At 34.6% G+C, this 13,651-nt stretch overlaps 1 protein-coding gene across 5 annotated transcripts in view; it reads right to left on the bottom strand.

Annotated features, from left to right (window-relative positions):
• LOC118268514 (centaurin-gamma-1A) overlaps nucleotides 1-13,651 on the bottom strand; it is a 233,406-nt gene that overhangs the window by 20,052 nt on the left and 199,703 nt on the right. Inside the window, exon 1 of one of the 5 annotated variants that reach the window (XM_050706393.1) lies at nucleotides 69-230. The exons of the other annotated variants lie outside the window; for them this stretch is intronic. The gene's annotated coding sequence lies outside the window, so the exon portion shown is untranslated. Of the gene's footprint in view, nucleotides 1-68; nucleotides 231-13,651 lie in introns of those variants that run through there. 5 annotated transcript variants of the gene reach the window in all.

Raw genomic sequence — 13,651 nt, 5'->3', positions numbered from 1 at the left:
CACTAAAAATATTATTTATAGTAGGTACATCGTGATAAAATTAAAATTAGTTTAATTTTAAAACTTACCGATCCATAAATGTCACTGGTCTGGCAAGACGTATCACAGTAAATATTTCACTATTTGATTTTTGTTTAATTCATTTTATAGCTATTACAGTGCATTGACATTAAAAGCGAATTGTTCGATTAAAGCGTCGCGGTGTTTCCAGGGCGGCACTCTGGTGGCGACTGGGCGGGCGGGCGGCTCCATGCTTGGGCGGCGAAGCCTTCGTTTATTTCTGTTTCCCTCCCTCACCCTATCCACTCGTTATAAAAAGAGACAGAAACATTGAGTGCAACTTCAATGCAACCGCTGCAAGCCTTTATTCCTGGCGTCCGATATCAGGATTAGCATTACAGCATTTACAGCTATAATTTAAATAATAACTAAGTACAGATATGATGAATTCATCAAATTGTTAACGAATGATGCTTCATGTTTTATTTTCTAGATGTGCTAGGGAACACTATTGTATCATAGATAGTTATATGACGTAATATGGTATTGTAAACAAACTCGGAAGTATTGACATCAATCACTCTTACACACGATACCGATAGTATCTATCAATACCATAATAAAATTATGCTTTCAATATCTAAATGGATTTTATACGTATAATTTAAATAAGCCAAGGTCATTTCACAAGTTTAAATAAATTTGAAAATACAAAAACATACATAACTAATTAAAGGACTTTACGTTGACACAATTAAGCCAAAAACCAACATCGTTACAAAATGACGTTCAAACAGAATGAAGTATATGGGCCACTACTAACAGATTAACCGCACTATAACACCCTTACAGTCCAATGTAATAGAAATTTCTTGGCAAAGGACTCTAGGGTTGTGGGTGAATGTACTGTTGTTAGGCCCAACTTTCTAGACCTTGAGCCTCAGACGGTCTAAGTTCAAGCCGTGTCGGTTGAGTACCCCTGATGCAAGGTCAGCCAGTGACAAAAATGAAATGTATCTATTAAAAATAATTATTTTGCGATGAACGTTGCAAAAACAAGAGGTTCAAGTATTGTGACTTTCGTAAGAACTGTAAATAATCACAGTGAAATTAGCTGCTATGTAAAAACTACACTCATTATCTAGAATGCACTTTCATCTTCTATCACCGCCGTGGGCACGGGGAAGCGAAACTAGTAGGAAGTAATCGAACGCAACTCGGTTCTACTAGAACTTGTGCGTGCAGTGACCGTCGGTATCGGCACCCAGCGCGACTTACACTCACCAGAGACAATATGAGTTTTAAATTACCCCGAAATATGGGTAATAGCTGAATTGAATATTTTCGATGACAAAATTGTTTACCACTTAAACAAAGTATTTAATAACCTAGCAAATAATTATTAGTAAAATATTTTGAATACTGTAGCAACCATTCTTTAAAAATAAATGCACAACATTAAGAGCCCATTTAAATCTAAGTAGGGTAAATGGCACTTTTTACACCGAAAAAGAAATTTCAAACAACAAAAAGACATTAAGGAAGCGACGACAGGAAGTAGCTAGTGTAGGGTACGACATTATAGTTATTAGAACATTTTCGCTATGGTTTCGTTCATATCTCGCATTATCTTTTGAGGTCAATGTACCAGAAAAAGCGGGTTGTACGTCCGCAAATCATGATGATAACATATCCGGTTAAAAATGCATAATTCATAGTAATGCTAATTTAAATTATTATACTTGTTAACATCATGTTTGTTTTAACATGCATTTTAAACTAAATAACCATTACATTATACTTTTACCTCAGTATAAGCTAAGACAGTAGATATTTCAGTAATGGTTCTAAGCTTTACACTTACAAACAACAACAGAATTTACTTGTAAAGAAAGCATTATTCCAAAACTTGAGACAGTGTTGTACCACGATGTACTACAATTGGAAGCATAGCAACTACCTTCTAAACAGGTTTACGGGGACACAAAACCGGGGTACTGAAGACGAACAATAGGCCCTATCAATGTAGGGCTGGCACATATGTTATTTCTCATTATAGCTAACACGAATAGTCATAGTATAAAGGCATAGACTTAGCCTTTTCATTGCGCATCACACGCTTTGACAATGAACATTTAATGGTCAGTGGGTCGTCTTAGAAGCGTATCTAGAAATAAGTCAATAACACAAGAAAGGAAAATATTTATTATGGAAAAATCACTACAAGAAAGTTTTTGAAATTAATTTATTACATAGAATTATTTATTCAACGTTTTTTTCGTTCCGTCCATTGAAATAGCTTATTTCCGTCAACCCTACAAAACATCGAGTTAGCTACACTTTTTTTACGGAACATGAATAGAAGAGTGCATAGTACCAGCCAGGTAACCCGATCTAGAGACGTGACCCGCTCTCGCCTACATTGTTCGTGCCATACGATACTTTTGCTGGACCGCGCATAAATCACTAAACATCGCGTCATGGTTGGTGAAATGTATCGCCGACTTACACACTGACTTTAACTGATACACGCTCATGTATTTTTTACTGCTAAAGTAAAACTAAATATCTGACAAAGCAAGTAATCCGCAATCTAAAAATAATTTTATTAAATGCTAAATATATCTATCTAGCTTATTGGAATAACGTCCTGTCGGTCCTACAATTTTCAGGTCCTTTCACCCGAAGCTTCGAGCCTCAAAAGAGTAATTACCTCAGCTAGTATGAACTTGGATGAACGTTGAACGCCCTTTAAAGAGGTTACCGACAACTAAACTCGAGACACATTCAATAGAATAAATTTGTATTACGCACAAGATAAGGGTCAAAACATTGTGAAACCTTTCTTTAAATGCATATTTATCTTAATATGTTTCAAGGTTGTTGAACTTTCGTTGCATAAGAACTTAAGGAACTTGTTCTGATGAGATATGGAATTATTATGGACATTTGACTCTGCAGATATTTGCTACAAAGTTTCGTCTGCAGTGCAACAAATGAAAAGGGAAATGACACGCGATGTTTAGTAATACAAAAGTTATATAGGTTATTGTCACGATTATGGGCAATGGGCCAGATTTAAAAAGTATTAAATGTTAAACTGTCTTGATACTTTGTATTGTATTTCAAGAACTAAATAATAAATGGTGTTGCGGGTGTCCATGGGCGGCGCTGATCGCTTACCATCAGGTGACTCGTTTGCTCGTTTGCCTCCTATTCCATAAAAAAAAAAAAAAAATTGCATTTTTGGTTTAAATAATGATTATCGCTCTAATAACTTACTAGGACTAATCACACATCTGACAAAACGTGGGTCTGTAAACAGCCAATGTTTTGTTCCACTGATTATTGCTCAAATATAAAAGTTACCAGTCAAAGATCTCATTCAAACATCTTGGATATAATGGGACAGCAATAGCATTTGATCTGTTTTTCAACTGTCAACCCTATAGTATTCAATAGCTCCACCGCGACGAATGAGCCAATAATGGCATTGATCCTATTCACAGCGCAAAGAAAACGTGACTTAGAGATTTACGTGTAACTTTGTTGTTTATTATTGTAGACATCATGAGAAACAAGGAAAAGAAAAATAAATACACAAGTAAAACAATACAACATACTACTTGCAAATTAACATTGCAATTCGCTATATATACCTAATAATAAAATATATTAAATGCAAATACGGTCGTGTAGTGTTTTACAACCCATTTCAGTAAACTTAAACTATGAATATAATTAAAACAATTATATTTATAGTCAATTTATTTACCCTAACACAAACCGCGCCCAGAACATTTTAATGTTAATAAAAAAACATAATACAAATTGAACATCTACATTTAAAATAACATTTCCTTCCCTTTTTATCGGAAGGATCGCCATGAAAACACGCGTCCAAACTTAAACTGCACCGTAAACATTTTTTTGGTAATTAATGTAAATAAGAGTTTATTTTCTGGTTAAATACTTACAAAGACTATAAAGGCAACAGCTAACAAAACACGAAAATTACGACCTAATTAAAGAACCCCATACTAATTAAATTGTCTACGACTTACTGTGCGTTTAGGGAAAGCATTTTGTGGTGTAAAACGGTTCAATGCAATTTTCAACCTTATTTTCAAAGGCTTTACCTACATTTTGGAAGTTGATATTTCGGAATTACTTTCAAAGCGTGTCATCGTATTAAAACTAGAACGGCTAGCAGTAGCCGGAGCAAATTTTACTAGTTTTAATTGAATCTTATTATTTTAAAAATCTCCCCCTTTCGTGGGATAATATTTTATTCTGGCAATTTTGTTTCGAATGAACGAATGGTTTACCAGGCAAATATTTTTTAGGGTTGGGAACCTTTGGAATGAAAAAAAATGGACGTCCTTCCACAATAATTCACTTTTACCGTTTTTACCTTTTACTGTGCATGTAACAAGAATTATGGAATAATAAGTAGCGTGTTAACAAAAACCATTGAATTGGTGGTCGTTTTTATTCAAAAGTAACGTACCTGCCATAATGGCTTATACGACCTTGATAGAATCTACGCTTTATATTTTCGTGCTAAAACGGCCATTTTAAAATGATAGTGAGAGCTCGTGTTTCATTTTATTGTTTTTTAAACAAATTCTTTTGATAATAGACCCTTTTTATGGACTTCTATTTTGAAATCCTAAAAGAAGTACCTAATACTATGGCGACATTTGTCCCTACTCTATCCAACCTTTATTCAGGTATTGGCAGTAAGTATCCTCGTACTTAGGTCTTAATACTAGGTTTAAATGACATCACTACACCTCTCGTATCTTTTTTTTCATTGTTGGTTGAGGTTAATGTACACGGTACCTTAGTAGGCATATCGGATGTTTTGTGGTTTCCGCAAAGGACACATCACCCTTTTCATTTTGAGGATGTCGCAAAAGGCTATGAAGTGACTGCTCGAACGTTCAAACGCCATACACCTACCCCTTAAAATGCTGCACAGAGGGCTCATCTAAAGATGACGGAGACAACACGCGGCTTAATGGCGACATAAAATCGAGTTCTTTGAAAGTATTTGTCCAAGCGTAAAAAGGGAAGGACGAGGCACTCATGTCTTTACTTCTCCTGTTGATAAATAAACAACTCTCGACATGTTAGCTGTAATCTGTAAATGGCTACAAATTTATATTTAGTTCGTTAAAATTACATTTGAAAGTACTTCCTTTTTTGCTAATTTATGTGCCAATTAGTTTATTTTCTATGCACATAGAAGAGTATCACTTAAAATGTTGCATTTATTTAATATTATTAAGTCGATTATAAACTTAATTTACATAATTATGTTGCTTATCTACTTAAGTTTCATTCCTCGTTCGTAAGTGTTATTAGAACAGGTTTTATACAAAGAAATGTACGTTTCATTGCAATTCCGTATTGACATTTTAATAAAAGACTATCTTGTACAAGGCCGGTAGCTTCCTTATTGTCTTCAAGACATATCTTAAGCAACCGACAATTCTCACATAATTACAAGGACACAGAGTTGTTTTACAAGGTCCATTGACATTCAGACATTTCAATTGGAATAAAACGATATACCTACCATACTCTTTTATTGCAGCTTCATCTATTTCACAATAACAAACACATTCAATCCAATCACAAACAATTTTGTACTAAAACAACAGTTTACTGGAATTTCATTTTCTCATGAAAGTATTTACGATTATGATGAAAATGTAGCATTTTATTGAATTATATTATAACGAATAGTGTCTCCACAAATTCAGAATAAACCAACATTTTACTGGAAGAAAACTTATGCAGTGTGTTACAGTAACTGCAGCAAAGTTTCACTAAACGAGCAATCTCATCGACTTACCTTCACGAAAGTTTTGACAGAAAATTTATGGTTTGTGTAGAAGAGGGAGAAATGAATAAATTAGATAACATTAAACGTATTGCCACCAATTTCTTATGGAACAATCTCGTTGATCAATTTTCCTAGGGGGGAACTTCCTGCCATTATAAACATACATAAGGGAAGCTACATCCTATGTACCAGTACATAATTAACACATAAAGTCAAACTATTCCCCAGGAATTCGAAGCCTACTTGACAAATGAAAACACGGAAGAGAAATAATTAATGAAGTAATTAGCCGAACGGATAATTAATACAGCTGCAATCAACAACCTTGCGAAATTGGGTTTATGTCGATAAAGTTTAATTAATTCGGCAAAACTATGTAGGTATATTATGAAAATACTCCTCATAATTAACCCTGCAGAAACTTAATTTACTCAAATGAAAAATCAACTTGAAACGCACAATTAAAAGTTAAAGAATAAATTCATGTCGCATCACAAAATTCAGTTCTTTCAACTTTTGTTTATTTAGAATCGGTAAATAAATTGAATATCAGACCTCTAAATCTGATGAGCGTGTAGCTCATCTTCAAATATTTGACCTTCAATAGGTACGCAAGTTTGCAAGTCGATCGCTGTGCGTGACCTATGAGAGCAACGCACTTTCAATGTGAAGTAACGGTGTCTCTCCGAGTCCAACTCCAAACTATTATGATGGCAATTTCAAATCTATTGACTTTTAACAACTCATTGATTTTCTATTCAGTGGTTTTCTGTCTTTAAGCTACAGTTTCCTGTACATGATGCGAGTTCATTATGCGTAATTTGTGGTTTTAAACTTTTATATTTTACGTACCTAAATTGGCTAAAGATTGGAACTAATACAATTTATTATTAAGTAATATGAAAGTAAAATTAAGATAATGTATTTTCTTATGTCACTTAGTTTTAGCTTCAGCGTACATTAACAATCTCATTTAATATTCAAATATTGGAGTGAAACACGGTTACGTGTGCTTACATATTAAATGTGAGACGTGTCGGAGATAACATTTGTTCAAATGAATATGGATAAGCTACAACAAAATGAAATTTTAGCGTAAAATTGTTCTCATCTGAGTACAACTCTTCTTTCCCATAAAGTAACCTTCACATGAACTGTATACAATTCGGTAATTTGTAAACAGCGTGCCTCCTTGTTGTATTACCATTTTTGTAGAGGCGAAGCCCCCAGTGGAGTGTATTTGTATGTAAATAATAAATACATAAAACTTATTTACGATTCGCACAGGTGCAGGTAACACACGTTGCTGGGTCTGAATTTATGAATACATTCCATCGATAAGGCTAAAGGCTGACACTTTTCTTCATTAGCCAAGAACGTAGTAAACATATTTTATTTGTACACTTACAATTAGAAACCTTCGTATAATTATCGCTAATTTGTAACTAAATTATTCAGTCTGTTGTCAGTTGTTCTGTTTTAAATAAAGTCTTTAATAGAAAACTGGCAAACGATGTTTACAAGGAAATTAAAGGAGAAAATAAAATGAAATATTTCTGATAAGTTGGGCGCTCTGCGGCAGTGAAGGCAGCAACTTTAATAAAGTTAAAAAGTTCAAAGTGCCGGCGGTACGAGGGGTTCTACTTACTTGCAGGTTACTGCTTCAGGCTACTAGCGATTTTTGTTATTCTTTCCACTGGTTCAATTTACTTATGATATTACCATCAGAGCTTCACCAACCTTAGCTTCAATTAATTAAGCTATGCAAGATTTGAGAAAACTAGAGTCATAAAACTTATCAATTATTACTCAAATTATTTCGTAAAATGAAATACTTACTTTATCTACTATACTATAATTAGCTACTTTATCTACTATACTTAAAGCTAAAGTCTGAATTAACTAACAAGTTTTGAAAGCCTTCGCAAAGGTGTTAAAAGCTTTCATGGAGTAAAAGGGTAAAACGTAAAGTAGCCATTTTTGTTTTATTTATCACAGCACGAACTTAATTTATTTTTGTGTTCACACTTCACGTTAGACTACAAAATATTAAAATTTACCTACCTACCTAATAAGGTAAATTAATTCCTTCATTAATGACGAAGCATCTTTATGTTGCGTCATACTTTATAAATAAACAACAAGATTACTAATTATTACACAGGCTTTCTCATTGTTTCATTTGCGAAACACTGAACTTTCTGTGTTTAACTTCTTAACTTCGTCCAAACATTAGGCAGGCATCGTAAAAACTACTTACTTTAAAACTTTTAGCAAAGTGAACATTAGACTTTGAAATTGTCAAGTTTTGCGCCAATAAGCGTCTTATTTTTCCACTGGGTTTGTCGAGGACTTTATTGTACCTAGTGGGTTAAAAGATAAGTTACTTGGGAAAAATACTGTGTCAGTTACACCTGTTAAATTTACCTAACAGCATATCGAAGGTATTGTCCGTATGACGATTGATAGGTTTATAATTAGAACCACCAAACCCCACTCTACAGCTTTGTATACAAAGTGGCGACTCCATGGCGCCACACGCGATCCCACCCTTCCTAGTACAAGTACTTTCACCCTACGTAATACAACCCTACGGACAAATGTCAGTTGATGACAGATAATATAGGACTTGGAATCTTTCATTCGTTCTTTCATTCATTCACTGTCAATTATAGACTGTTTTAGTAATGGTACGTTTGCGCCGCGCCTATTGTAATGATTTTTTAGTATAGTATCATGAGAGACGACGATTCAAAATAATTGGCAACTCAAATATGGCGGTTGCAACAAAAATATAAAAAAGAGCGGGGCGTATTGAACGTAAAACTACACAACATTGATCGCTTCTTCGCAAGACAAAAAGTCCTAAACGAATTAAGCAACAACGGACGTTCAACGACTTTGTTTTGTGGCTTTGCTATATTGTTCCCTCGCTTTCGCACGAGTCTCGGCTAAAAAGGGAACACAATACCCCTATCCTTTGTTTCGAGAGTCCCCCTACCTTCCCTACGTCCCTCTGACCTCGTATGCAATTTCACTATCCCTCTTCACAAACTGCACATTAACGTACTTGAATCTGTCACTTTTCAATACATTTTCAACCTTATCTTTATTGTTCTAAAGTTCAAAATCTATTAAATAAACTTAAGGGTTTGAGGTGAGCTTGATGTGCTGCTGTCTGCAAAACTACTTTATCTGCTTCATGTTCATTCAATAAGGTCTATGGAAGTGTGGACGTGGTCTCATTTATCATGCAGGGACACCCGCTTAGGGCAAAGTGGTGTCATCGGCAGAATTTAATGACATAGATAACGATAATGAAACAAGTGTTTAACTAGGTACAACTACTAAATAGCTACTTGAATAAACTACTAAATTATTGAGCTGTTTTTATGAATATCAAAAGTTCTAAAAGATCTAAAAGTAGGTAGGGAAAATATTAACTTAAAGAGGATTTTTTGTATCCAGCAAAAGATATAATTTGCTATCATAGCAACGAAAAAAAATATAGTAGAATAAAGAACACAACAATTTTAAACTTCGTGCGAGAACACAGCCCAGAAAATTCTCCATCCATTATTTTCTTTATTTAAAAAAAGTATACAAATCTGACATCCTCTAATCGATTTACTTACAAAATTCTATATTCGAAGTTTAAACGCTAACAATTTGTCGACGGGGCGCCAAACTGTCGCGCGTCATCGAGCGACAGCCATCTTGATTTAGTGACGGTAACAAAAGCAATAAATAGTCTTTAAAGTATGAGAAATAAGGTTTGTAATCGTTTGACATAGTTTTTACACCTGTACTATGCGCTACGTTGAAATGGATGTGGCATGAAAACATGTAGGTTGTAAATACATATTTGTACAAACACATTTAAGAAATGGAAATCTATAAAATTTTCTGAAACTAACTAGTAATAGAAATGGTATTTTAATATTTGTAATAGAATAAAGTGTAGGTGTTTTGATGTCATATTCAGATTGAAGAGATATAGCATAAGAATAATCCTATTAGATACTTAACTTCTTATTCAAATCTACATTAATGTTAAAAATAATGTAACTAACATCACAAAATAGGAATACATTAACCTAACTCTGACATTACTTAGACACTAACAATATTTTGATTTGACGCCTCCACCAAAATGCTTTGTAAATCCATGTAAAACTCCAGAGGGCTAAGTTTTTCACCGCACTTTCCGTCAATTAGCGAGGGAAATAATTTGATCGAGAATTTCCTGTCGGCTACCTATTTTATCGTGAACTAAAGGAGCCAGGTAGTGCTTGTTTTAGATTAAAAAAGTATTAATAGTGGTTGGACCGACGTTGAGATTGTTTGTAGTTAAGATTTTTTAATTACTTAAATGGAAATTGAGCCGTGGGCTGTGTAGTTAGCCGTTGGAAAAAAGGTGTTTCGTTTTTATTGTTTACTACTTCAGTATTTTAAAAGCGAGCACAATGTAGGTATGTTATGAGCATAATGTAGGCAGCTATTACCTTATACTAAAATGTCTAAACGAATTACCAAATTACACCTCATTTACTTCAGTATATTCATACCTGCTTATTTAATTATAATTTTCGTATAACAAAGTAGACATAAGTACTCCAAGTAAGTATGTAAGTCTTGGGGCAAGATATAATAATGAGTTTCTTCAACTTCGTAATTAAAATTGTTCTTTGAAAACATACGTATGAGGTTCTTATTTGCTTGAGGCAAAATATGGAACATCTTTTACTTGGGAACCATATAGGTAGGTATTTGTTCAAATAAATGGGACAGACAGACATCTGATACTCTGTTTTCCTTTTGTCCTTTTATCAACAAGACACATGATGAAAAACATTTAATTTGGAATGTTTACCTTTGAGAGAAATACTTGGAAACATTGCCTGTAAATAAATGACAGAAAAAGGTCATGTTCTATTTTATTTGATACTAGTAACTTTAGTAATCCTATCCCGATATGACTTAACCATAAATAGGTTTGTGATTTAGTAATTCTAACTGTAAAAAAAGTCTCTAGACCTAAATTTTACCAACATAGAGTCACCCTATTGGTAGTCAAGTCCAAAATTTTCAATATCAGTGATTGAATTAAACAGTATTTTACCCTCAATTGAAGCCATTTGAAACAGGCAAAAATAATAAAATAATAATAAGTAGATAGAACTCTAGAACAGTAGGACTATGTTCAGAGACATTAAAACAAATGCCGAGCGCTAGAATTTGCGGGAAAATTGATCTTTCCCTGCGACTTCCACGAATAAAGTCTTCTCTCACAGTACTCCGAGTAACATTAGCGACTCCCCCTGTATTTACCTACCACGTCCAACGCAATATCTACTTTAATACAACCACGGATGGTTATTTATTCATGAAGCCACTCTGCGAAGTTTTCTAACCTTTATGAATTAATCACGAAGGTAATCTATGTTTCTCTTTAATGAATTAGATTAGAGCTGTTTGCTGTAGTTGGATTTTACTTTGGTATGATCATTAGTTGATGTGTACCTAGGGAGAAGAGACTAGCTGGTGTACCTAAGCTATGCAAAACCAGTATAAACTGACCGTTGAAAGTGCAGAAAGATCATATAAAGCGAGACCATGATAAACTGGTTATGTATAGTTCAACGTGTTGCCGTGTGTACAACGTCCTTTTAGGGTTCGATGTTCTCTCTAATAGAAGTTATAAGCACTGAGTTGAATGTGACTTGTGTTTTAATAACTTTGCACGAAAAACCTCGCAAATATTCTGGAAAATTCATAGCAAAAGCAACTTTATAACATTTCACTTGCGTAATTCAATTACCCATATTCCCACTTACCGCTTCCGTTACCAACAAATACAACAATCGAGTTACCTACCGACTGTGTTCGATTGACACGAAATCCATGCAATTATCATGTCAGTAGTGAACACACACTGAATTTCCAACCCTATACCCACATACGAGGGTTCAAAAACCTTTATGCAATATCGGAGCTCTAGCACACGTTTCCCAGTGTTCCTACAAAAGCCTGCGATCCAATTTACTAGGAGGACGGTCCTTTATACATACATATGTATGTATGTATTATGTATGTAGTGAGCTGATGCAATGAGTGCAAGTAGGACGAGTCTGGAGTGTGACGTGTATTGTGTGACGATAGGAACTGAAAAGCGTTTGTGGGTAATAGGGTAACACATACGTCCTTTGGCTTATAAAAGGCATGTACAGGAATAGACTAGTTTCTTATTATGTAGTCACAATTCAATACTTTTTTGTATGAAATAGTGCGTTATTCGGATCAGATTTTTATGTCAAAATGACTTAAGTATTTCTAGAAATTTTGCTAAAAAATTCAGTTAGATCATACATGAAAGTATGATTATTTTATAGAACATTTTATTGTTAACAGTTACGTGAGTAAACCGATAATATTATAATTAATTTAGTATGTCTCACGAAAGTTACAATAAAATACATTTTATTCTATTGAGCAGTCGAAATAATTTATTTTTGACTGAGGAAATTACCATAATTAATTTAGTACATTTACCTTTTCAAAAGCTTAGAAAAGTATGACAAAGTTTATAAAGAGCGTGGCGTGGGCGAGAATGTCTACTTCCAAAAAAGGTTACATTAACTTTAAAAATAAAGTAAAATAACATTTGAATTTCGAACACTTGTAGGTATTTATAAAGAAAATACCCATTTCAAATTAAGAACAAAGGAACTTCAACTATTCAAAATTAGAATATTAGTGGCTGATGCTGGCACGTGTGACCTTTCACCATTTAACTTTAAAGTGGAACTTACTCTGGACTGGTAAAACCAATTTCGCTTCCATTATTATCAAAGCTACCATATTCCTATTTTAAGCTGCCATTTCATATGCCCACGTGTTGTATAACAGAATATGATGGTGGAACATTCAATGCAACTGGGTCGCAGTATAATTACTCGAAGGACAATAGCGGGCAGGATACGCGTGACGTCACAAGCTGCGTTTGTGACGTGACGTCACAGCACAGGCTACGGACAAAGCCTTTGAGTCCCAAGTGGTGGCGTGGTTTAATCTGTTGGAAGCTCGGCGGGTAACAGGCTTAAGTTGGTACGTAGTGATGACGCTTTAGGCAAGGGGAATTAAGGAGAAATGTCAACGGTACATCAAATCCTGTCTACTCCTTCATTTTACCTTCTAATGCCTGCAGCCATTTGCTCTTTGTCCAGGTAACAAAGGTATACAAATTGGCGTACTTCATAGTTCTGGTTGGAGATAGTTTTAAAAGGTTTCGCTACCGTCCTTGAGGGCTTTGGAGGCTCAGTCTGCAAAGTTTGGAGTAGAAACCTGTTTAACAAGGTAACTAATTTGATTAATCTCTAGGTTTGAAACGAAAAGGGTGTAAGTAGTAATTAAATAGAGTAAAAGCATTTGTGCGAAGCTGTAATAAAGAATAGAGTAAGCCAATATTTTTTGTTCTCACTAGAATAAAGGACAAGCTTTTACCTACGTATAGGTATTAGTTACCTTCTCAAGATTGTTTTAGCTTGAAAACGGGACTTAATCCTCCCCCACGTAAACAGAGAGATAGCATCGTCCCAAATGAAGCAATTAAAACTCTTTGCGGGACTTTTCTGAACGTTCGCTTCCGAGTAGAAATGGGGCAAGCGAGAACTGAACAATGCGGGGTTGCAATTTCAAACTATTAGAAAGAAGTGGAATGGGCACGGATGCGCTTAGTGTGCCGCATTATGAAGTGGGCATAGTGGGCATTCTGGGCAAGGCAAGGTAAGCTATTGT

Source organism: Spodoptera frugiperda, chromosome 29 (genome assembly GCF_023101765.2).
Source record: "Spodoptera frugiperda isolate SF20-4 chromosome 29, AGI-APGP_CSIRO_Sfru_2.0, whole genome shotgun sequence".
NCBI lineage: Eukaryota > Metazoa > Arthropoda > Insecta > Lepidoptera > Noctuidae > Spodoptera > Spodoptera frugiperda.
This window is presented reverse-complemented; position numbering and strand designations above follow the sequence as displayed.